At 43.0% G+C, this 24,507-nt stretch overlaps 1 protein-coding gene across 4 annotated transcripts in view; it reads left to right on the forward strand.

Annotated features, from left to right (window-relative positions):
* KCNJ16 (potassium inwardly rectifying channel subfamily J member 16) overlaps positions 1-24,507 on the forward strand; it is a 272,982-nt gene that overhangs the window by 153,853 nt on the left and 94,622 nt on the right. The window contains exons 3-4 of one of the 4 annotated variants that reach the window (XM_088473011.1): positions 8,988-9,205; positions 9,291-9,382. The gene's annotated coding sequence lies outside the window, so the exon portion shown is untranslated. Of the gene's footprint in view, positions 1-8,987; positions 9,206-9,290; positions 9,383-21,248; positions 21,297-21,475; positions 21,501-24,507 lie in introns of those variants that run through there. The other 3 variants (XM_088473019.1, XM_088472989.1, XM_088473034.1) reach the window with 3 other exon arrangements.

Below are 24,507 nucleotides of genomic sequence, written 5' to 3' on the forward strand. Positions count from 1 at the left end.
ATGCTGTTTTCTGCCCTTAGCGCTGCGGAAACAGCATTGTGCAGGGCAATTGAGTTGGAGAATGCCGGTTCTCGCGTCTAAACATAATGTTTAAGGTGCGAGAACTGGCATTTTTCGACAAAACAGCGTGCTGTTTTAATAGCTTTCAGGAGCTCCTTCCCGGCGCTATTCAATTCGCGTTGAGTTGAATCGAGCCCAATATGTTTATGTTTTTGTTCTAGTTTATTTAAATTGCTGTTAAAATGTTTGCCATCATTTCACATATCCACAGTAAAACTGAATTTCTGGTCTCCTTATCTTGGGCCTTAGCCCTCTGTGTATACAAGCACTGTGACTCCTTGGGCAGTAGCCCTCTGTGTATATAAGCACTGTGACTCCTTGGGCAGTAGCCCTCTGTGTATACAAGCACTGTGACTCCTTGGGCTGTAGCCCTCTGTGTATAATAGCACTGTGACTCCTTGGACAGTAGCCCTCTGTGAATAAAAACACAGTGACTCCTTGGACCTTAGCTCTCTGTGTATACAACCACCGTGACTCCTTGGGCCTTAGCCCTATGTGTATACAACCATTGTGTCTCCTTGGGCAGTAGCCCTCTGTGTGTACAAGCACCGTGACTCCTTGGGCAGTAGCCCTCTGTGTATAAATTAAAAACACCATGACTCCTTGGGCCTTAGCCCTCTGTGTGTCCATAACACACAAGTAATGTCAGTAGTGAGTGGCAATGTTTCATAGATGTGCTTTAAACTGTGGTGTCTGTGCCACTGCTCTGTCGCTTAGTAACCAGCCAGCTCATTGCAGCCTTTGGCCAATAATGGTGAAAACAATATTGTGAGCTGTGAGGTGGTCTAAATTGACTGTAATACCCCTTTCAGACATACAACCCGGGAAATTTCCTGCTCAGACCCGGGAATTTCTCCTGTGCAAATTCCCAGGTATTTGGTCGAGACCCCCCTTTCACACTGCAGTGTCTACCCGGGAAATTCCCAGGTAGACCCCTTTCAGACATAAGCCAGGTTTTTTAGTTTTAAATATTACCTGCCTCTCCTCTGCTCTTCCTAACCTATCCCCTCTACAGCTGCCGCTGATGATGTCATCATCATGCAGCAGGCAGCCATCCAATCAAAGTGCAGCCTCTATCTATAATATAATAACTCCTATCTACCCTGGTGGTCCAGCGGGAGTGTGGGCGGCCCGCTGTGGCTGCAAACCACCGGCGGTCTCCAGCGCCGGTGTGAGGACCCGGCCATGGTCGCTGACTCGTTTGTCAGCGCCACAGCCACCGGTGCGGGGGTTGATGAGCAGCAGCGCAGAACGTCCTACAGGATGCTCTGCACTGCCAACTCATTGTAATGAGCAGCAGCGTAGAGCGTCCTATAGGACGCTCTGCACTGTCAATGTAAAAGCTGCTTGGTGCTGCCCGGGAGTAGTAAATTCCCGGGTAGCACCATTCAGACAGAAGCAGGGTAATTTCCCGGGACTTACGTCCCGGGAAAAACCCTGGTCGATTGCAGGGGCGGCTACCCGGGAACATGTTCCCGGGTAGGCACCTTTCAGACAAACTCGGGTACTCGGGAATTTGGCCGAGGCAGGCCAAATTCCCGGGATTCTCGAGATGTCTGAAAGGGGTATAAATGACTTGAAATGAATGTTATTTAGGTTAATAATACTCTAGGAACAGAAAAAAGCCCAAATTATGCGATTTTAGTTTTTTTTTGCCAATTTCTGTAAAAAATCCAAATCCAAAACCAGTCACGGCAGGTTTGGCAAATCCAAATCCAAATGACGAATCCAGATCCAAATTTTAAGATCCAAATCCAGCAAAAATGGACCAGCGCACATCCCTATTGGAATCCTTGCAGACACTTCCCATAGAAATGTTTTTTACTGGTGAACAGGGCATGATGGATCTTGTCGAACCACAAGTCCCAGCATGCACAGTTACAAAAGGCCTGCTGGCACCTGTAGTTCACCTTTTAAACCAATGAAACAATTGACAGCATACACATTTATGTATATACTATTTAAACATAGTATGTATCCATATCTACAGTGTATATCTACAGTGTATACAGTACATTATATATTGTATATATTTGATGTCTAAGACGGAGTTACGGTGGAGTTAAACTGGAAGAAAACTGAAGGAGAACATCCAAAAATCCAGATCTCCTTCTGAAGGACATCAAACAACATACCTATGTGAATTAGCAAAATCACCATCACTAACACCCAGGGCTGTAGGGAGGGTGGTGCGGCCGGTGCCTCCGCACAGGGTGGAATCTTCCAAGGTCACTGCCCACCACACACTTCCCGGCTCAGAAGGCCTGCAGGAACAGACCTCCTGCAGTGTTGCTCGGCGCACCAGGAACACTGATGGAAGTTCCCGCCCACCCTCCACCCCCTGGAGGGAAAGGTAAGCACTCAGGAGGAGGAGAGAGTCGGGAGGGGGAGCGAGAGGGGCGGCAGTGCTGCACAAGGCACACTGCTGTCCAGATACGGCATTGCTAACACCTGCTGTATGCATATCTAGAAAACTCCTTACTTGACTCCGGCTTGGACATTGCAAGTACTTCCATATCAGCGTGCTGCTCTTACTGATTGCTTTTGTTGTTAAAAACACCTCTGACTGGATCGGCTCTGTACAATGTAATTTTTGCCTTCATACTATTGAAAATCCTGTTTGTATTGACTTTTTCCATTGCATCATATCTATCCACTTTAAACATTCTTTATTTTAGTAGCTAATTCCTGCACCCAATACTCACATACTTTTTTTTTTATTTCACTTTTGTATTTGTGCTCATACATTAGCATCACTTTTCTTTTATCTGTATTTTTGAACATTTAACTACATTTATCTAAACTACCTCTATATCACACAGCTTCCACTCCAGTTTTCATTTCACTTATTACCTCGTCCACAGCATGAGCACCTTTACTTCAACAACCCCCCTTATTCAGTGCCCACATAATCCTCTACTCTACGTACTTTTTCCACCCCTATCCTCCCCCTCTAGCCTCCTCCACTTGCTGTTGCCCATTTCTTCTCTCCTCGGTCTGCTTACCAACCCTCTGCTTTTCTCCCCCACCTTTACTGTTCCTCCAGTCTCTACCACCTCCCTCCCCCCATGGCCTTGTTACCCCACCACTAAGCTTCACTCCCTCCTGTCTCTGCCTGTCACCTCCAGGACTGCCAAGAGAAATCCTGGGCCCAGGTACAGAAACATCCACCCCCCGCAGAATGTTGGGCATGGCTGCACCTCTTTGTGGGTGGGTCTAACATGTGAGAAGCATCCACTCACAAGAGCATGGCATAGCACCCAGCAACTGGGACAAAAGTATTAGGATGGCGGGACAGTCCCATTGTATCTGCATTTTTAACTGGATGTATTTGGATCCCAAAATGTAACAGACAAAAAATAAAGTACAACAACTTTATTTTGTAAATTTCTTATGTATATGTTTGACATAACTTAAGGTCATCTTAAAATAAAACACACACATTCCGCAGCATTTTTACCTAACCCACTGCTCGATGCTCCTCCTCATTATCTAACCCATCTGTTTAGCCCCTGTTTGCCCCTCCCATTTAAAATGTAAGCTCTTGTGAGAAGGGCCCTTGTCCCTCACGTGCTTCTCCTTCCCCTATTTATATGATCATGTACTCCTAACTCCCCAATTGGCACCTAACACTTGGTTGCAACTTGCTAACGCCCTGCTGCTTGTGTTATGCAGCTATGTTTATAAACCATGTCCTCGTCCTGCATTGTTTTGTACTGCTAATAACTGTTTTTTTGTGTTTTCATTTATGTGCTGTGTAAGGCGCTGTGGAACCTTTGTGGCGCCATATAAATAAAGGATAATAATAATATATATATATATTTCATAACAATAGGGGGTGCCGCTTCGGGACTTCCAACTCCGCCGGGTCATGTACTACTCCATTTCCACCTCCCAATGGGACATAGACACCTCAGTTGGGCAGAAAGATGAGTTCAGGTGAGTAGTGTGTATCCCAGAGGAGAGGAGTAGATAATCACACGAGGGGGAAGTGCAAAAATAGCACCCCCTAGACCGACTGCAAGCCTATGTATATAGTTGAAAAACTGGGTGCACTCACCAGTCTTGAATTAAGCAGTATTTTATTCAGCATAGAGAGACACAGAGAGAAGACAGGCATAAATACAAAGACACACAGGAAAGAGATATAAAGTACTGTGAGAGACCTAAAATCTCAGACTAAGGGTTAGCATGGAAGCTAATACAGGAAACTGGAGAACTGTGAGCAGACTGAAACAACTCTCTGAAGGAATAGCACAGAGTAACACTGGTGAGTATCACAAGTCACTGGAACAGCGAAGTTGAACAGCAGTTACTAGAAGTTCTGGGGGCGGATTTATACTCAGGGGTAGCAGATTATTGGAGCACAGCACCAGCTGACTGAGATCATGCTACCATAGGTTAGGAGGGCTATCACATGAGAGGAACTGTGACGGCGGCGCCCATGATGGGAACTTCGATCCCCAAAACACACAGCCAACCACGGAAGTCCGCAAAAGCACCTAAGGCAAAATACTCAGCATCTCACCCCTCACTGCACCAGACGTCTGACCACAAGAAAGTCAGGGGAAGCTGGCACGGAGGTGAGAGATAGCCGATCCTAGGCTGAACCCTGACACCTTGTTTGGTACATAGACAAAATTGTTTTTACACTATGGGATGTTTTCCTGAGGTACTAATAACCTGATTGAAATATACAAGGTGGGAACATTTCTTTGGGAGCGAATCAAGAAGCACGTGATTTTTAACTCCAGATATAAAAGTACTTCAATTTTAATCTGCTTTAATATGTCTATCTACAAGATCTTTTTTCTTTCTTCTTTGAGGATCATATGGATGAGTAAATTATTTTTTCTGGAAGAAGGATTACAAATACTGTGAACCTTATATACAAGCTCTAAAACCCCAATGAAGGAGCGCTTAAAAGTTGTAATTTGGTTCATAACCATAACATGGCTCAGGTCAATTACAGAAGAAAAAAATAAAAATAAAAATTCTACACTTAGAGAAGAGTGTAAATTGGGGGAGTTCTTGTTTAGATTCCACTTCCTTATTGCTACTTTTGACAGCTTTTGGCTAAAAGAACTTTAAAAAGGGTTAGACCTTATTTAATTCCATAGCCACCACTTCTGCTTCAAAATGCACCCTTTAATTGGTACTTTTGTCAGATATTGGCCAAGAGTTGTTTGAAACAGGAAGTGCTCCGTGCAGGTGAAGGCCAACATTTCAGGCCTGTTAGAAATGTATCGAATATTGCAATTTCCATAGCCATGAACAGTTTTGTGGTACAACCATTAGAAAACCCCATTTTAAATTTGCACTTCAAAATTTGCAGTTAGAGTTTGTTATTTGCCACTCAAAATAGAGGTTGATATCCACCATTCTAGGTCAAACTTCACATTCGCATTCAAGGTTCGCTAATCTCTATTAACATTAAAATGAGTTGTTTTTAATTTTTTAAATAATAAATAATATAATTTTATTAAATCTAACTTCCAAATCTACTGTGTTCAAGGTTCACCAGTTACTTTCAATGTCCACTCTACTCAAAAGTGATCAAATTGGTTTGAAGTGGTCAAGCCTGGTAATGTTCTCTATTTTAGCAAATCTTTTTTAAAAGATCTAGATTTGAGAAATGTCTGTTAAATTCTAAGCAATTTACTGCAATTGTTCAAGAATCAATAATTGAAGCACCTATATTGACTTCTCTTGCCCCGATCGCTCCTGATACTGACAAATAGTTGTCCATATTACACATTTTGCATTTTTTACACACTGATGTAAGCTTTACAATGACATTTGCTTGTTAGGTAATTTTTTCTGCCTACAGCTTCTACTGTATGAATTAACCAAAAGCATGTCTGTGTAAAAGTTTTGAAGACCATTCTGAGTTTTTAAACCTGGCCATATTCAGTTTTGACCTTTGCAAGCTGAATAAGTCCACTGACCTGCTTACTGTCTACATTCCCACTCACCTCTACGCAAAGCTTGCCTACAGTAATTCATCTGGTCGTAGCTATTTCAGAAAATCAATATCACATTAACACTTATGCAACAAGTCCTTCAAAAAAAAAGTACAAGTGTAAAGCTTCATTATATTCTTTGAAGGAGTCTAATAATGAGAGTATCCTATAAAAAGAAAGATGATTATGGAACTAGGGCAAGGGGCTAGATATACACATTTACTCCATATCTGACGTCTTCTGTATTTTTGTTCCATTTTCATGTTAACAAGAAGTTTTATCTTTTGCTGATGTAAAATCCCATGATTGATTTATGCTCCAATCAAACATCACTTCCTGTTGCTCCAATTTCATAGCACACAAAACTTTTTGGCAGCCACTATGTATGAATTTAGTGCAGAGGTGCAGAGATACTAGTATACTGTACATATTGCATTGTCAGGCACAGGTGCCTTAAATAAGGAAGATTCCATTTATAATTTGAACAAATAACAAAGATATCCAGCAAGACTTGGGTTCCTGAATCCATACTGATGTCCCTGAAGTTTTAGTGATAATGACCATGGACCACTCACTGTTAATTTTAATTTGATATAATTTCAGAGCTGGAATTCTTAAAATAGTATTTTTATCTATTAACTTTAGGATAAGAATACTCTGGAGGCCAAGGCTTAAGTTTAAATCTAGTGCATTGTATGAAGTGTGAGTGAGTGTGATCTTTGTTTCTCACATATAATCATGTTATTTATGTCACTTGGATACAATGGGCCATATCCAATTAGACGCAATAAAGCAAAGAGTTCACATCGGTGAACTTTTCACACACTTCGTGGCTTATGGTGTGATATTTTCGTGTATTTTGTCTATGCACGCTCCCGTTTTTCTAACTATCATATTACAAAAGATGCAATGCGGCGTTCGCCCAAAAATGATCAGTGGTGTAACCTGCGAAAAGTTCAGCAGATTTTGGGGAAATCTGTCTGTATCCCTTAAAAATCTAACTGACATAGGAAATTACTTTAGAAGTGTATCAGTGGCCCTAATACAAGTATTTGGGGTTCTTAAATTGGGTTAAACGGCTGTTATATGCATTTTTGTGTACCAGTGGAAAAATTATAGAAATCAATTTTTGGGGGCCAAAGTAAATGCTGCAGGTACATTAAAATGGGTACAAGTATATTTTTGTGTCATAAAAGTGCACTTTTAAATAATGTTACAAATACACCTGGTGCAGCCACCTGCAATGCTTAAAACACATGTCCCACCCATAGAGCCCCCCAAAATACCAGACCCACTACTTTAAAACCATTCTCCAACACTTATAAATCTTTCAGCCAAAAAATTATGTAATTATTGGCCACATTAAGCTATTTAAAAAAATATTTTGCCTAATTTGTCTTTAGGGGAAGGGAATAGAGAGTCTCCACATATTTAGTCCAAAATAGGGGATTTGCAGATCTCTATGGAGAGTTTGCACATGTAAATAGCTTGGCAATAGGATTGCACGATATACATTTTGTGCAAAAACTTCGCATTGGCGAAAACTTTTTGGAAAAATGGGGCTTTTTGCTTCTAATTGGAATGGTTCTTTTAATCATTTTATGAATAGTAATATACTTGCCAACTCTCCCGGAATGGCCAGGAGACTTACAAATATTGGGCGGTGCTCCTGGCTGCTCAGAAAAGCGGGCAAGGCTCCTGACTGGCCGCCTACCCCTGTACCCCCCCATACCTCTCCACATCGAGCAGGAGGGGTAGTGGGTAATGACGTGATTCACCTTATCGTCATGGGCCCGCTCCCTGCTTCACATGATGATGATGTGTTTGTGCGCTCAAGCCCCCGCTGCACCCCCAATTGTGCATCATGACACCCACCACGCCCCTCCCTATGTTGCGCCATGCCCTCCCCGCTATGCTGACCTGGCTGCCAGAATGTCGGCAGTATGATAGTAATGGCATTTTTACATATTTTATACCTTTATACCATAGTACAGCATGCTATATTTAGACCTAAGCTTTGGACAGTATGTATCACTTATTAATGTATGAATTTGATTTGATTAGATATAATAAATAACATTAAATGTAAAAAGGTGTCCCATATATTATTCTGATGACATCACTAATATTCAGTCGTGTCCAGTGTATCAAGTTATATACATTACCAAAATTGTGTCAAAACATTGCTCAATGGTGCCACAACAGCATTATGTGAAGCTAATTAAAAAATATATTACCGGAAAATTTGTATAGTGTGAATTAAAAGAATAACAGTGAATTCAGATCATAAAAAGAATATAATTTAAGAAATTAAAAATGTATCTTCCCTCCCCAACAACATAACTGGGATAACATTTAGCATTCAGTACCTGAAAGTCACTGTTCACTGCTATGAAAATTGTACCAAAGGGGAATAGTGTCTTAAATTCATAAACAAAATATAATATCCAATAACTAACCGTGCCCAGAGAGCAGTGTGGGAATTTATTATAGCAACCAGTTTCTGCCCTAAACTGCGTTATGTTCAGGGTGGTCCTGTCTGAGTCCCAGGCACTTCATACTTCTATACTTAGGCATTTGGACTCCGGTACATTTTCATCTTGCAAATCTTGGGACTTATATTTGGAAGGGAACCTAAAAGATGAATTTGGAGCAACTCTGCTATAGATACAACAATGAAATCTGATTGGCATGGTTACAGACAGTCCCAAACAACGCCCCGTGTTCATTTTGCCTTTACCACCCATTTTCATGCTCCATGATGCTACCTCCCTTTCTCTAAGGGTTCAGAGTGAGTGTCAAGAGAAGGTCAGTGGGCACCAAGGTTGGAAATTTCCTCAGCTCTTCTTTAGCTGCATTAATGCAATATATTCCTTGGTACTGGCACAAGGATATCATTTTTCATTTTGTTTCTAACAGGAAGACTTGGTCTACCACAATAAAATCAACCCTCTTATTTCACAGAGTTCCCTCATCATATTCCAGATTTCTGAAAGCAGACAGGTTTACCAACCAATGAGAAAACTGAGCGCAAGTTCACGGGGATAGACAAAACAAGGAGATGCGGTGACAAACTGGAGGTCTGACAATTACCTGATAGAAGAAAAGAGGGTAAACTAGAACAGTTTAAATGAATGGAAAATTCTTATGCCGGGCTTCACTTTACAATGCTAATTTCATTTGTAAGTACTTGCTTTCCCAAGGTAGGAAAATCAATAGCTGCCAAGAGTAATAAAACCAGAAGTTTTTTTTTCTTCTGTCTTTCAGGGAAAAGATGGATGGAAACCTTAAACTCAGACACAGTTTTACAGCAGTGTTTGGTTAGTTGAAGAACATGTTCTTAACCCCTTCCGAGAGAGGTATGGTACTACCGAATAGGCCACTTTCTGTTATCATTTCATGGTTACTGACACATTGTAACAAAACACCCTATTAATATTGGTACTTAAAATTTGGATAACATCAAATGATATAATAACCTGAGCTATTATCTACCTCAATCAACAGTCCCAGTTTTATGTTCATTGGTGTAAGGTTCATCTAGAATAACTTTTTTTTTATTTTTTTTTTACAAAAACACATTTATATTGATTTTTTTTAATTGTTTGATTTTTTTTGTAGTCAATTTTGTGGCGATGATTAACCTATATTTGGTAGCCTATTGTAATAAATATGTTTTTATTTTACTTGCACTACACAGGAATACATAGATGAACACTGTTTAAGCATGTTAGCCATTTATTTATATTAAATATTTTATGTAGGGTAAGATTTGTATATGTTTTATATTGTTGTTTTTCTGCTGTTCTGTCACCAATATATCTTCCCTATTGAAAGCAATTAAAGAGCCAATGTAAGCTGGATCTAAGTGAAGTAACTGGCTAGCCAGCTGCAATTGAATCTAATTCTCCACTATTAGTTATTATAATGTGTCTGTAATTGCCCTGTCCTGTCTATCACCGAGATGATGTCCTAGTACAGGTGTCCTGTTCTGATGGAGACAGAAGTGCCATGTGGTCCACATTAGAAATAGACAATGTTTAGTCTGAATCAAGCTGTCAGTAACAGAGCACCAGCAGAGGCGTATCTAAAATGGGTGCAGGGTGTGTGGCGCACACGGGCCCCTGGGTGCAGAGAAGGACGCACACCCTGCACTCATACTTTTTTATACTTACCTCTCCGAAGTCCCACATCGGCCGGAGGAGCGCTACACGAAACACCTGGAAAATGGCCGCCATGCACAGTAGTCTCCGGGCACAGACTAGTGCCTGGAGTCTACTGCTGCTGTCAGTTTGCTGGGGAGAGGACGGGACCCCAACGGGAAATGCACACGGGCCCCCTCCTCTCTTAATACGCCCCTGAGCACCAGCTATAGCGGACACCATCTGTAATGACGGGGATTTGGCATTTCTAGAATAGCTATTTATGACTGGTCCAATACTATGAAGGTTTAAGCAGTGTCTTTAGAGATAGCAAAAAAAGAGAGATATATGCAATAGTACAATATTTGTAATTGTGTGTATGTTTTGTTAATGACAAGGAACCAGTGATGTGAGGGCAGGTGAGGCAGAACCTTTCCTGTCATACTTAGATATACTCCAAACTTTAAAAATTATAAGGAAAAATGAACATTGTAATTATCTTCTCTGTATTATTCTAATCATTGTTATAGTCAAAACTCTGGAGTAAAAAGTGTATTGTAGGGAGGCACTGCCGTGCTGGTAAAATGACTGTGTATAGGGGGCACACTGCACACTGAAGCTCATCTGTGTCACCCCTGTTTGTCTGCCCCTCCCCTTCAGAATGTAAGCTCTCACAAGCAGGGCCCTCTTCCCTCACGTGCTTCTTTTCCTTACTTATACTTTAATTTACAACAGCACCTAACACTTGGTTGCTGACACCATGCTGCTTATTTAAGTGTTATGCAGCAATGTTTATAACCATGTATTTGTCCCGCAATGTTTGTGCTGTTAATAACTATTTCTTGTGTGTTCATTTGTTTATGTACTTTGTAAGGGGCTGCGGAACCCTTGTGGCGCCATATAAATAAAGGACAGTAATTATAATAATAATACTCTGCTGATTAAAGTGGCTGTGTGTACAAGGCATTCTGATGTATGCTGCACTGTACTCATGCCATTCTGCTGCTCCAGTGTAAAAAAACAGTAAAATTATATTTTTTTAAAAAGTATAAAAAGTAAAAAAAAAAAATATTTTTTTTTGTAGCTGTACCCCACTGTGTATACAAGCACTGTGACTCCTTGGTCCATAGCCCACTGTGTATACAATTACTGTGACTCTGTTGGCAGTACCCCACTGTGTATACAAGCACTGTGACTCCTTGGTCCATAGCCCACTGTGTGTACAATTACTGTGACTCTGTTGACCGTACCCCACTGTGTATACAAGCACCGTGACTCACTTGGCCGTAGCCCACTGTGTATACAAGCACTGTGACACCTTGGGCAGTACCCCACTGTGTATATAAGTACTGTGCCTCTGTTGGCTGTACCCCACTGTGTACACAAGCACTGTGACTCCTTTGGCCGTTCCCCACTGTGTATACAAGCACTGTGATTCCTTGGGCCGTTCCCCACTGTGTATACAAGCACTGTGACTCCTTGGGCCATTCCCCACTGTGTATACAAGCACTTTGACTCCTTGGACAGTACCCCACTGTGTATATAAGTACTGTGACTCTATTGGCCATACCCCACTGTGTATACAAGCACTGTGACTCCTTGGGCCTTTCCCCACTGTGTATACAAACACTGTGACTCTGTTGGCCGTACCCCACTGTGTATACAAGCACTGTGACTCCTTGGGCCGTAGCCCACTGTGTATACAAGCACTGTGACTCTGTTGGCCGTACCCCACTGTGTATACAAGCACTGTGACTCCTTGGGCCGTAGCCCACTGTGTATACAAGTACTGTGACTCTGTTGGCCGCACTCCACTGGGTGGGTGTGAGGGCCAAAGGACAATTTAATCTTGCACTACTTTTAGTTTCTGCCACTGCTGTATGGCAATGTTTCATGGATGTGCTTTAAACTGCGGTGTCTGTGTCGCTGTTCTGTCGCTTAGTGACCAGCCAGCTCACTGCAGCCTTTGGCCAATAATGGTGAAAACAATATTGTGAGCTGTGAGGTGGTCTAAATTGACTGTAAATGACTTGAAATTAATGTTATTTAGGTTAATAATACTCTACTCTAGGAGCAAAAAAAAGCCCAAATTATGTGATTTTAGTTTTTTTTGCCAATTTTTATAAAAAATCCAAATCCAAAACCAGTCACGGCAGGTTTGGCATATCCAAATCCAAAAAAAGAGCCAAAATTATATCTTATTTTGTACATTTTTGTAAAAAATCCAAATCCTAATCCAAAACTATTCACAGCGGTTTGGCAAATCCAAATCCGGACGATGAATCAGAGCCAAATTCAAATCCAAATCCACCAAAAATGGTCCAGCGCACATCACTAATAGCAACCAATCAGCTTCAATCTATCATTTCATAGCATGTACTTGATAAATGCTAGTTAGAAGTGGATTGGTTGCTATAGGCAAATTATCCATGTGTATATTTTTATTTTTCCACTCTTCAGAAAGTTTGATACATTTATCCTCATACTTTTAAATGGCCTTTTGTAAACAGCCATCAAAAGTGGCCACCTTGCATGCAGCAATCAATGTTAATCCTCTGTCATTTAGAGACTGGTGGTTCTTTCTTGGGACAAGGACGCATTTTTCCTTGTCTGGTCCCACAATCTCAGCATGCAGTGTTCTATAAATGCTGTATTTCAGTAAGGCGGAATGAACAGCAGTAGGGGAGACTGATTAGAGATGTATATGTATTTGGTATATTTTTATTAAGAAGAAAGAGCTAATTAAAGTTTGGAGCAAAATAGTTAGGATCACCCTCTCTTGTATTAATATTATTATCATCGTTTAATTATATGGTGCCACTAAGTGCCCAAAGTGCCATACAGAGAAAGTTACAATAGTGTAAACAAACAACACAATATAAAAAGATTCAAACAACAGTGCAAGGGCAAAAAACAATAAGGGGGAGATGTACTAAGCCTTGAAAAGTGATAAAGTGGAGAGTGATAAAGTACCAACCAATCAGCTCCTAACTGCCATTCTTCAAACACAGCCTGTAAAGTGACAGTTAGGAGCTGATTGCTTGGTACTTGTCTGTTTTTTTCCAGACAGACAAAACCATTGTGTGTGAAACTAGCCATACAGTAACTAAATGTCTCAATATAGCCAAACTAAGACAGTCACACCTGAGAATGGTGCTACTATAACCTTTCTTGACAAAAACATAAACTGCTAACATATGTTTTAAATGATATTCAAGGTCATTGACCTGAAATAGATTCTGACACAAACGCTATTCGTTGTTTAGCTCAATTTCAGCATCTCTATTTTAGTTTGTCTCTGTGTGAAGTGTTCTACTAACATGTTACATAAAATAAAAAGTTATTGTGCCATCTCTGGAGTTGGCTGGTAAATTGGTTACATAATTTACTTGTTCTACATTTTTTTTTTATTGATTTACAGAGATCAGACACTTCTTCACTGTGCTGTTAGTTTTTAAAGGTATTTAAATGTTAAGTGGGTAAGATACATAATTGGTTATCGAGAACATGACAAATTTAGGTCAGCCAGGCCAGAACCAACTCATAATTAATGCATAAGAAATCACGATGTAATTTAGCTAACTTGCATTGAAATAGGTATTTCATTATAATGTGTGATTTCGCAATGTCATTTTACCATAATTATGTGTCAACGTTATGGATATTGCATATGCTTTTTTACATTCATTTATACCATAATGTAGAGATGAGAGGTTTGGTTTTGGCTTGGATCTTCCCGCCAATTTCGGTTTTAAGAACAAGGCAAAACATAATTTTTCACAGACATCTGTGCCGAGATGTCCGTGGAAGATGACATTTTGCCACGTTGAGATCCGGACTTCCAGAGAGGAAGCTCAGCAATAGAGAGTAAAGAACCAGTGGCAAACACAGAATTACTAGAGGGGGGTTTCCAAATGCTTTCTTGTAGAGTGAGTGTGGCCAGTCAATGAAGAGGGCATAATTAGCATTTATCCAGCTTTAATATGCATCATACAAAGTGTATTGTGTGCCATAATTCCAGCATATACAGGACCAGTGATCACAGTAAGACATTTGAAGCAGCAGTAAGCCATCCTGCCAGAGCTGAATGTTTTTATTTCACATGCAGGCACCATTCCAGAGAATTGGAGCAATTCTGGTAGTCTGGAGGAGCGGCAGAAGAACCTAGCACTACTCTGGACCAGTGGCGTAACTAGGACAGGGCGAGCTGGGTATGTGCCCTGGGCGCTGTGGGACCGGCGACGCGGGGGGCACCACCGGCCACGGTACCAGCCCGCCCTAGTTAGCCAGTGTAGCGCCGACCGCAGTGAGGGCCTGATTCAGAGCCGCTCGTAAGAGGCCGCTCGTTCGCTCTGAGCGATGTTCGCACAACTGCGCATGCGTATGGGTCGCATGCGCAAACCAGTCATTGCGGTCAGAAATCGTGCGCTCGCAAAACAGCGAGGGGCTGCTAATTTGATTGACAGAATGTACCATTTGTGGGTGGTAACAGGGGAAGGTGCTTGAAAATGGGGGAGTGGAGATCCGAACGCAGGCGTGCCTAACGGTAAAAAGGGCGTTTAATGGGAGTGCATAATTAGTAAAGGAGCATCATTGACCACGTCACTTGGTTGTCTTTTAGCCTGAACTGTTCGCAGTGATAGCGGTAAGAAAAACCTACCACAAGCACTGCGAGCAGTTCAGATGCCTTTCGATGTACCCGATTAATCTAATAAATACCGGAGATGACGTGTGATGCGAACGGCAAAGGGGCGTCTTTACAAAATAGCGAGCACATTTTTCGTTCGCTTGCTCAGACATAGAAGCGTCAACAAACTGCAAAGAGCGAGCGCTCAATTTAAATAGCCGGACCCTGGTTTGGAACGACCGTCCGCAAATAGCGTCCGGCTCTGAATCAGGCCATGAGTGCAGTCAGCGCTACACATTTACACAGGACCGGCGCTAGGCTTCCAGCGCCGGTCCTGTGCTGCACAGCTGAGCCCCTTCCCTCCCCCTGAGCGCTTGCGCAATAGCGATAGGAGGAGGGTGGCAGGCGGGCTCAGACTGTGCTAACACACACATCGCCGCCAGCACGGCAGCGATGTGTGTGTTATTCAGCAGGCAGTGAGAGTCAGACAGACTCTCAATGGCTGCTGCTGCACACACATCCTCCGCCAGTGCTGGCGGAGATGTGTCTGAATCAGCAGCCAATGAGAGTCTGACTCTCATTGACTGCTGCGCGCCCACTGCAAGAGCTGGCTCCCTTCTGGCCCCTGCAGTGGGTAATGGGATAGACGTCATGCCGTGATGAAGTCTCTCCCATAATGCAGAGCGTACCAGCCCGGGAGGACTGACATGCGGCGGCGGGAGCGGTATCCGGAGCAGGAGCGTGGATTCAGGTAAGTGTATTTTTAATTTTTTTATTTTGTTTTTGTAACTTGTGTGTCTGCACTACAGGGGGGGGTATGGGGGTGGGGGCTACTACTACTACTGGGGACACTATCACTTGGGGGGGCTGCTGCTACTGGGGACACCATTACTGGGGGGGGCTACTACTACTGGGGACACTATCACTTGGGGGGGCTGCTACTACTGGCGGCACTATCACTTGGGGGGGGGCTGCTACTGGGGACACTATTACTGGGGGGCTGATACTACTGGGGACACTATTATGGGGGGCTGCTACTACTGGGGACACTATTACGGGGGGCTGCTACTGCTGGGGACACTATTACTGGGGGGGCTGCTACTTCTGGGAACACCATTACTGGGGGGGCTACTACTGGGGGGGGCTGCTACTACTGGGGACACTATTACTAGGGGGGACTGCTACTACTGGGGACACCATTACTGTGGGGGACTACTACTACTGGGGACACTATTACTGGGGGGAGCTACTACTGGGGGCACTGCATCAGGAGGGGGAACGTCTACTGGGGGGACTACTACTGGTGGCACTATTTAAGGGGCTTACTACTAGGGGACCACTACTGGGGGCACTAAATAGGGAGGACCACTACAGGGGGCCCTGTATAGGGGGCACTGAATAGGGGGGATCACTACTGGGGGCCTGCATAAGGGGGACCACTACTGGGGGCACTGAATAAGGGGAGCTAATGAGGGGCCGCATAAGGGGGACCACTACTGGGGGCATTGCATACTGGGGGTACTGTATAAGGGGAACTTATGGGGGGCTGCTTAAGGGGGACCACTACTGGGGGTACTGTATAAGGGGCACTACTATGGGCCTGCATAAGAGGGACCACAATTGGGGACATTGCATACTGGGGGTACTGTATAAGGGGCACTACTGTGATTAAGGTGCATATGGAAAGTAATGTGACGATAAAGGAGTGTCTCATGTTGACATGCCCCATTTTTAAGTGACCACGCCCATTGTTCACCGACCGCGCCTTAGGCGCGCGCACATAGTAGGGGGGGTCTCCATTTTTACATTTGCCCTCGGCTCCAAACACCCTAGTTACGCCACTGGGTGACACTTTGTTGTTTCACACTACTGGAGTCCAGCCAAGTATGCACAGCTCTCCCCAAGACACAACAGGGTATATCACCTTAGGCGATTCCACCTTCTCTGATTGATTCCACCTCTGCCACATGTTCCCACTAGTGATGCCCATGGAAGGTTTTCTGCTGTCGAAGGAAAGTACTGATAGTGACATTGATGTTCAACCTTTCAATGGACAGCCCGACCCTATCCCTTCCTATATATCCTCTCCCTTTACCCTTTTTCCGCAATATTATTGTGTTTCTGTTTGCATATTTATATATTATGTTTCAAAAATGGACTGACTTGATGTACTTTTTTGATTCAGAGACACACAGAAATCAAACGTAGTAGAGTATTATTTGCCACTGCGCATGCACGAAAAGTCATGAAAACCCCTACGATGCATCTGTTACACAGACTGTATGCACAAATATGCTGTTATGATCACAACAGACGGTATCAGATAAGGGGCAGCAAAGTGATGGGCATTCCTGGGTGGTGACTGGGAGGTGGCCTTTACAGAGAATGCAAAATAAGAGTGTCACGGGTGTGTCAGTGAAAATGGCTGCATTCTCAGATGCAGAAGCAAAGCCACTGAGGCCACGTTGAGATGGGGAAACGAAACTGCACCTGCCATAGCGCTAGTGCAAGAGTCGATGGTGCACGTGCTTTTATGCCAATGGTGCCTTGTCAAGAACAACCCGCATTGGTACTGCGTGCAGAGACGCTGAAAGTGGGCTCATTCAGTCGTAGGCTACTACATCAGGGGAAGGCAAATACTAACACATTACATACAACAGCCCGGACACTGGCAACAGATGCAATTTCAAACGCAGCAGCTTTCACCTCTGAATTAGGCCCTTGCCAAACTGAATGCACCTTGCTTACACGGCCAGATCTGCAAGCTAAGCCAAATGTACTATTTTCTCAAGGACATTCCCATATTTCACTTGCGATGTAGATGCAAATTCCATCCAAATCAACATGAGCCCCATTATATTCTTATCAACCTGACTTCATATTACAATATATTAATAGTTTAGATCTGTTATCCCACATATTTTACTAATGTAATAACCTGGCCTGCATAGCTGCTAATCCATTGGCTAGAATTGAGTATAATGTGATCTGACCACATCCTACCCTGGGATGTCCTCTTTGGCCTGGTACTTATTGAGCAGGGGAGGGTTACCAATTTTTGGCATGTGGGGCAAACACAAGAAAGAGGCCCAGGCTGTTTTACTAATGCGTCAGAAATATGGGCCTTGATGAAAACTGCTGATGTGACTTGTTTAATGTGGCTGCGGTTATATATAGCCCATATATTGTATATAAAAAATGTATGTCATAGAGCTATAATTTAAAAAAACATCTACCATACCATCTACATAGTATTCAGCAGCCTTGTGACATACAAACAGGAGAGAATCAAAGTGAACGACACACAAAAAAGAGCATCCTTGTGTCCGCCACACATTACAGAGATTATATCCTCCCCAGCTATATCATACCTGTCCTCAGCCACATTGTGCCCTTCACAGCCACATCCAGCCACACTATGCTACCGACAGCCAGATTAGAAGTGTTCCAGAAACCTTTACTTACAAATGTGCCAATTTATATAATGAAATCCTGTATGTGCTTGATGGAACAGGCTATCACACTACATAGGAAATAATAGCAGAGCCACAACTAGGGGGGGGCTAGAGGTGCACATGCACCGGGTGCCAGAATGCAGGGGGTGAAAAAGGGCTGACTCACGGTGGCTTGGGGGCTGCAGATTCAGAAAATGGCAATCCAAAAATGGCAGCAGCCAAGGAGGAGACAGATGCTAGAGGTCCTTACTGGACCTCTAGTGTCCAGTAAGGCCAGCGCAAGTGCCGGGAGAAGATGCTGAAAGCTGCATCTTCTTCCATGAAACCCCCTGGCAACGAGCATAAACCCCATAGCGATGAGCATGAAACCCCCTGGCAACGAGCATGTAACCCCCTGGCAACAAGCATGTAACCCCCTAGCAATGAGCATGTAACCCCATGGCAACGAGCATTAACCCCATGGCAATGAGCATAAACCCCACAGCAGCGAGCATGAAACCCCCTGGCAATGAGCATGAAACCCTGTGGCAATGAGCATAAACCCCATAGCAACGAGCATGAAACCCCCTGGCAACGAGCATGAAACCCCCTGGCAACGAGCATGAAACCCCCTGGTAATGAGCATAAACTCCTGACAATGAGCAGGTAATTTTAAAGTAATTAGAAGCCTTACTGTAGGGCATAAAATGGTGTCAAGGGCAAATATGTAAGTAGCACTTTGTAATAGGCATTACATTGTGTGGCATAATGTGTAATGGGCATTATGGTGTGTTGAATAATGTAAGTCTCTATACCAGGGACGTCTGAGTAGTGCACTGCCTTATGGAGGAGCAAGGACAAAATCCAGGTACGGGAAGGGAGGGGGCGCAAAATTGCTGCCTTGCATCGGGTGACATATACCCTAGTTATGGCCCTGATAATAGGATACAAATGAGGACAGTTTATTTTGCAATTCTTTTTGACTGCTTAATATGTCAATAGAAAGATCTTGCAATTTATTTTACACAGTATATTTGTATATGTATGGACTGACATAGTTGTATATGTGGAAGGACAGGCAGAATAGTGCAGCAGTGAAAAAATTATTATTGAAGAAAATGAGTCTTGATGCTGCAATCTAGATGTACTGTCATAGGATGATCAGTCTGAGTGATGTCTCTGTAGTCAGCATGTGGAAGATTTTGTGGTCACGAATCTTGGTTCTAGCCTGTAAAAAAGTGTACGAATTTGAGAAATGGGCAACAGCTTCTCAGGATACCTAATCATGTACAGGGGCGTAACTAGGTATTTGAAGGCCCCATAGCAAAAGTTTATAAGGGCCCCTATGTACCACCCAATGGTGAAAAATGTATATAACGTATGTAAACTTTGACAAGGAAGATGGACCCCCCCCACTCAGTTCTGGGCCACATAGCTGCTGCACCCCTTGTACCTATGTTAGTTACACCCATGGTCATGTACAAATACAAGTGGTGATTAACACAGCTCAAACAATATTGGTGGGTGTGCAGGATGTAGCGCTGGTAGTGCTCTGCTGCCTCTGCACTGCAAATGCAGAACACAGTCCCAAGTGTGGCTCAAGAGATGGTGTCAGCAAAGATGCTAGCTTCAGTGTGACATCACACTAACTAAAGGGTGGAGCCATCACAGCAGCACCGATGTGCATTGTGCCAAGACAGCAAATATCAGCACCGACCGGCAATGCTGGTAAACTGACAATGGATAAAAGAAAAAATTTTTGTAGGCAATAGTCTGGGATCCCAGGTAGACACAGGCCATGATACCCCTCTCTATCTCCCTCTCAGCAGCCTCATTATCAGGCTCACTGGACACCTACCCAAAGCTGTTCAATACAGGTATGTTCCTGTGTTCAATTGCCACTCTCTCCCGACCCAGCCTGCCTTTGCTTATGCTACTGTCCAGTTTCCCAGGTGCATTCAGGACCAGATTATCAATGGGACGGATGGGGCTACACCTCTAGTCCTCCACATAAAAATAGGCCCATCATTATGACAGCCTGATGATAACCAGATTCCGAGCTGGCCACACAGCCGGTCATAATTCATAAGTATTTCAATTCTGATTTCCTTGCAAAGTGATGGAAATGTTCTACTTTTTTGTATTTAGGGAGACATTGGGCTGATGGTGTATGGTTTGTACTCGCCCCCATAGCACTGTCCACAGCCACACAACACTGGTCACACCACACCACACACAATAAACCATTAATTCAGCCCTGGGTATTGGGCAATTAGGGCAGAATTCATTTTATTCCAGCCCCCTTCGTGCCCGACGGAGCTATTGTTGCTCCTGTCGGGTGCGATCAGCTGCCAGCGCTCCATTTCAGCTCGCAGTACCAGGGGGGTGCGAGCTGAAAAGTGAAAAGTGACCTGTTTGGGCGCCCAAATGGACTTTTTTGCGATTGTGCCCAGCACTTTGGTCGGGGTTAGCCGATATACGTGGCTAAACCCAACCACTTTGGGCACGATCAGCATGAAAAGCTGGAACAATTGAATAGCAGCCCACGATCTCCCGTCACTTTAGACAGGAGATCCAGGCCGCGAAAACAATTTAATTCCGCCCTAAATGTTGAAATATGGCTTAGGGGCCCATTTATCAATAATCACATACTCAATGCAAGCTGGGCACGATATTAGCACCCAAAATCGCATTGCAGTATGTGATTATACCGGCCGAATTGATTAAATAGCACATGCAGGGACAGGGGATCTGAATGGTATAAAACACAGAACCATATCTCTTTACACCTGTTAAAAGGAGACAAGTGTGATAATAACTGAATAAAAACATAGCAAGTAACTTTACATGAACTGCCAAAGAATAAAACAGCACACAAAACAAAAGAGATCTTTGAAGCATTCAGCAAAATGCCAATCTGTTCACACATAAGATTATCAGGGTCAGATCATTCAATGAGGGTAAATATTTAACTGAAGTTCCTGATTGCTAACTTTGACAAGGAAGTTGTTACAGTTTAACTACTAGGAGAGTGCTCTAAAGCAGCCAGTGTTCCCCGCAGAGATCCCAGGTAAGACGGATACTGTATATTCTGATTATCAAAAATAGAAAATTGGAGGTATAATTTTTGTAGCATTTATTGTTCACAAGTTTGTTGGATCCAAGTTTACTTCCAGCCTTTCCAATGGGGCATACAATCAACCTTTCTGTTTTATTTTTTCATACACCACTGGATAAGACTGAGTTAAATACGGAACCGCAAAGGCCTTGAAAGGTATTACTTATGTCTTTATGTCCCTTTGGATCTTCTGTTGCGAAATTATTAGCTGACTGACGAAAATTGATATAGGACTAGGTAGGATTACTTTTTATTGCAAATTAACTTTTAGTTTCTTGGAGTAATCCATATGTGATAGACCTGCTACACACATTACAAAATGATCTACTTTGGATTACTTTGTAACTTATTACAAAGAAATTCTTCACTAGTCTCACCTTTATATTATTTGCCCATGTTTTTTCTTCCAAAACCTTTTATAAAGAAAAACAATAAGTGAAACCATATTTCTGCAGAGTCATGATTTAAAAAAATGTATATCACGTTTGTATATAACAGAAATATCACCTGCAATATTGACCAAGATAGGTAAGAGCTAACGCATCGCTTGCTGGGCCAGCTTCTGTGGCTTGCTGATGCACAGTGGAACTGAAGGTCTAATTTAGGATTATGCATAGTTAATAAAAAAATGACAGTTTAATAAATAAAACTATTTTTAAACATTTATGCATTAAAAATGCTTTATTTAAAGATCTGTATTTTAAAAATTATTCCGTTCTGTTATCCCTGTTCTGAGATGGTGATAACAGAGTAGGTGGCTGATGCTTGCTAAACTTGTTAAAAAGCTAAATACTGTTATGCATTGGGCATCACATAAATAATCCCCTTCCCAAGTATAATCTCCCATTTTCTGTATTGAATACCTTTCAGTAGAATCCTCCTCTCATTACAAATTGGTCACTGGGACATACAGTGTATAGAATACTGGTAAGATGCTACTGTGTTGCATTTAAGTATGACTCTCTGGTACACCAATTTTTCATATTTTGACTGTATAAAACCATGCCCACCTTGTTCAGCCATACCCAACTTGTTGTGTCGTATTGCTACAGTCTGGTCCAACTCTTGTGTTTTCCGCCCTGCTCAAAAGCTGTTGGTTTACCCCAGTCACGCCTAAGCATTGCCTACTTGGGGTACCATAGCTCACTACAGTGGCGGAACTATTACTACTGCAGATGGTGTGGCTACTGAGGGGCATTGAGTTGAGGAGGGCACAGGAATGCCAAGTCATCCACCTGAGGTCCCTATTCTGCTCTTCTGTACAACCACAATGTTCAAATCATGCAAAGTCGACTCCACTCATGCAGAGATGGGGATCTCATTTCCACATGCATGGGGCTGGCTCAGTAAGCTCCAAACATAGCTTCATTGCATATGCTCTGACCCCTATGTGTGCTCTGAAAGGCAGTGCAGGCCTTCGTGAGGAAGGAATCGCCAAAGCCTCTCTAAAACTCTACTATGGGGCCCAGGTGCTCTCCTTAGTAATACTGTATAACTACTCATGTGACTCTGTAATAAAACCCAGGGGAAAACGCTAGTTCTGTGCACCACCTACTGTTTATTCTAACAGATTTAACGTTAATTACACCATATAAATTTACCATGTGCATATAAACATATCGTAACTAACAAAGGGCCTGATTCAGCAAGGAAGGCAAATGTGCACACTCATGCACTCGGCCGATGTTTTTGCACTGCGCATGCATATGCATTGTACTGCACATGCGCGAACCAACCAGTGCGATCAGGAAAGGGTACACAGAGCAAACGCAGCATGCACGCAGACCCCTCTAACAGTGATTGACAAGAAGTGCTGCTTGTGGGTGGTGACGGGGTGTGGTTGTGCGAACGCAGGCGTGCCAGTGCGTTTCAACGCCATTGCAGAGGTGTGTATAAATTAGCCATTGCTAGACCCTACGCAGCCTGAGCTCTCCCTGTGTGCAGGAGATGTAGCAAAGTCTGTGGGAGGGTCAGATCAACCACTATTCTGCATATGGGTCCGATGGTTCGTGATGTTACCGATGTTTCCTCTATCTTGCGGACTACTCAGGCTGTGAGTAAAGAGACGTGGGCGGCATTATGTATTGCTGGGTGTCTGCATCTTGTACCGCGGTTGCCGTGCACTGATTAGCATATATACGCAGCGTCCGAGTGCGTGCGTGCGCACATTTGCGTTCCTTGCTGAATCAGGCCCAAAGCCACAATTATTTTTGCCTCTCTGCTGATGCAGAGAATGTGACTACATAGTTGCATCTACAGCCCTCCCCGATTCACACATGTACCATCTGAATACTGTGGTACTTTCTTTGTTATTGTAACATGTATAGATGCCCCCTTGCCACATAAGCAGCTATTGTACTACCCTGTGCTCTGTTTACTCATCATAATAGTCCGAATACTGTATATTCCTCAATTAGAGTGATAAAAAAAAATTAGGTTACTTTCCTATTGGGACAGCTATTAAGATGCATATGGGTTTTGGACACATTTATTAATTATTCGACCGATAATAATAATTTTTTATCGGTGCTTATCACGGCAATATAAAATTAAGGTTCACCAGGATATATTAATAAACACATGCAGGAGCCTGGCATGCGGTATGGAAAGTCAACATTCAGAATGTCCACAGTTTCTGAATGTGAACAGCCAAGAATGTTGACATGTACTTTAAGTAAACAACCAATATGTTGACATTCAGAAATGTTGACGTTTATAATGCCAACATTTTTCACATTGTCACTAGAATGTCGACATACTGTATGTTTGCTTACTTCTGCAATTAATTGGGCCAATACCCCGTTCTGCAAATTAATTTGTTGGGGAATTGTGCAAATCCAATATGTTGGCACTCCCGATTCCCGAATTCGGACACAAAAATGAACAATGAATTGGGGCTTCTTAATATGTTGTATTTTCCTGATCCCTCAAAAAATCGCAGATCATGTGTCTGCCGATTGGCAAAGCAGAGCGCTGTTCGGCGGATCAGCACCGGGGCATCAAGGAAGTGCCACCCAAATGTATGTCCCACATCCCTCGCACATGTAAGATGTCACATAAGGGGATGGGACCAAAAAGAAGCTGAGCACAAGAACTAATGCGGGTCATACATTTACGCCTCTGGATTCCCCATTCTGCTGATCTGATCCACCAATCCGTGACG

The sequence above is a fragment of the Taudactylus pleione genome, unplaced genomic scaffold (assembly GCF_031769625.1).
Source record: "Taudactylus pleione unplaced genomic scaffold, aTauple2 ptg000016l, whole genome shotgun sequence".
In the NCBI taxonomy this organism is placed as follows: domain Eukaryota; kingdom Metazoa; phylum Chordata; class Amphibia; order Anura; family Myobatrachidae; genus Taudactylus; species Taudactylus pleione.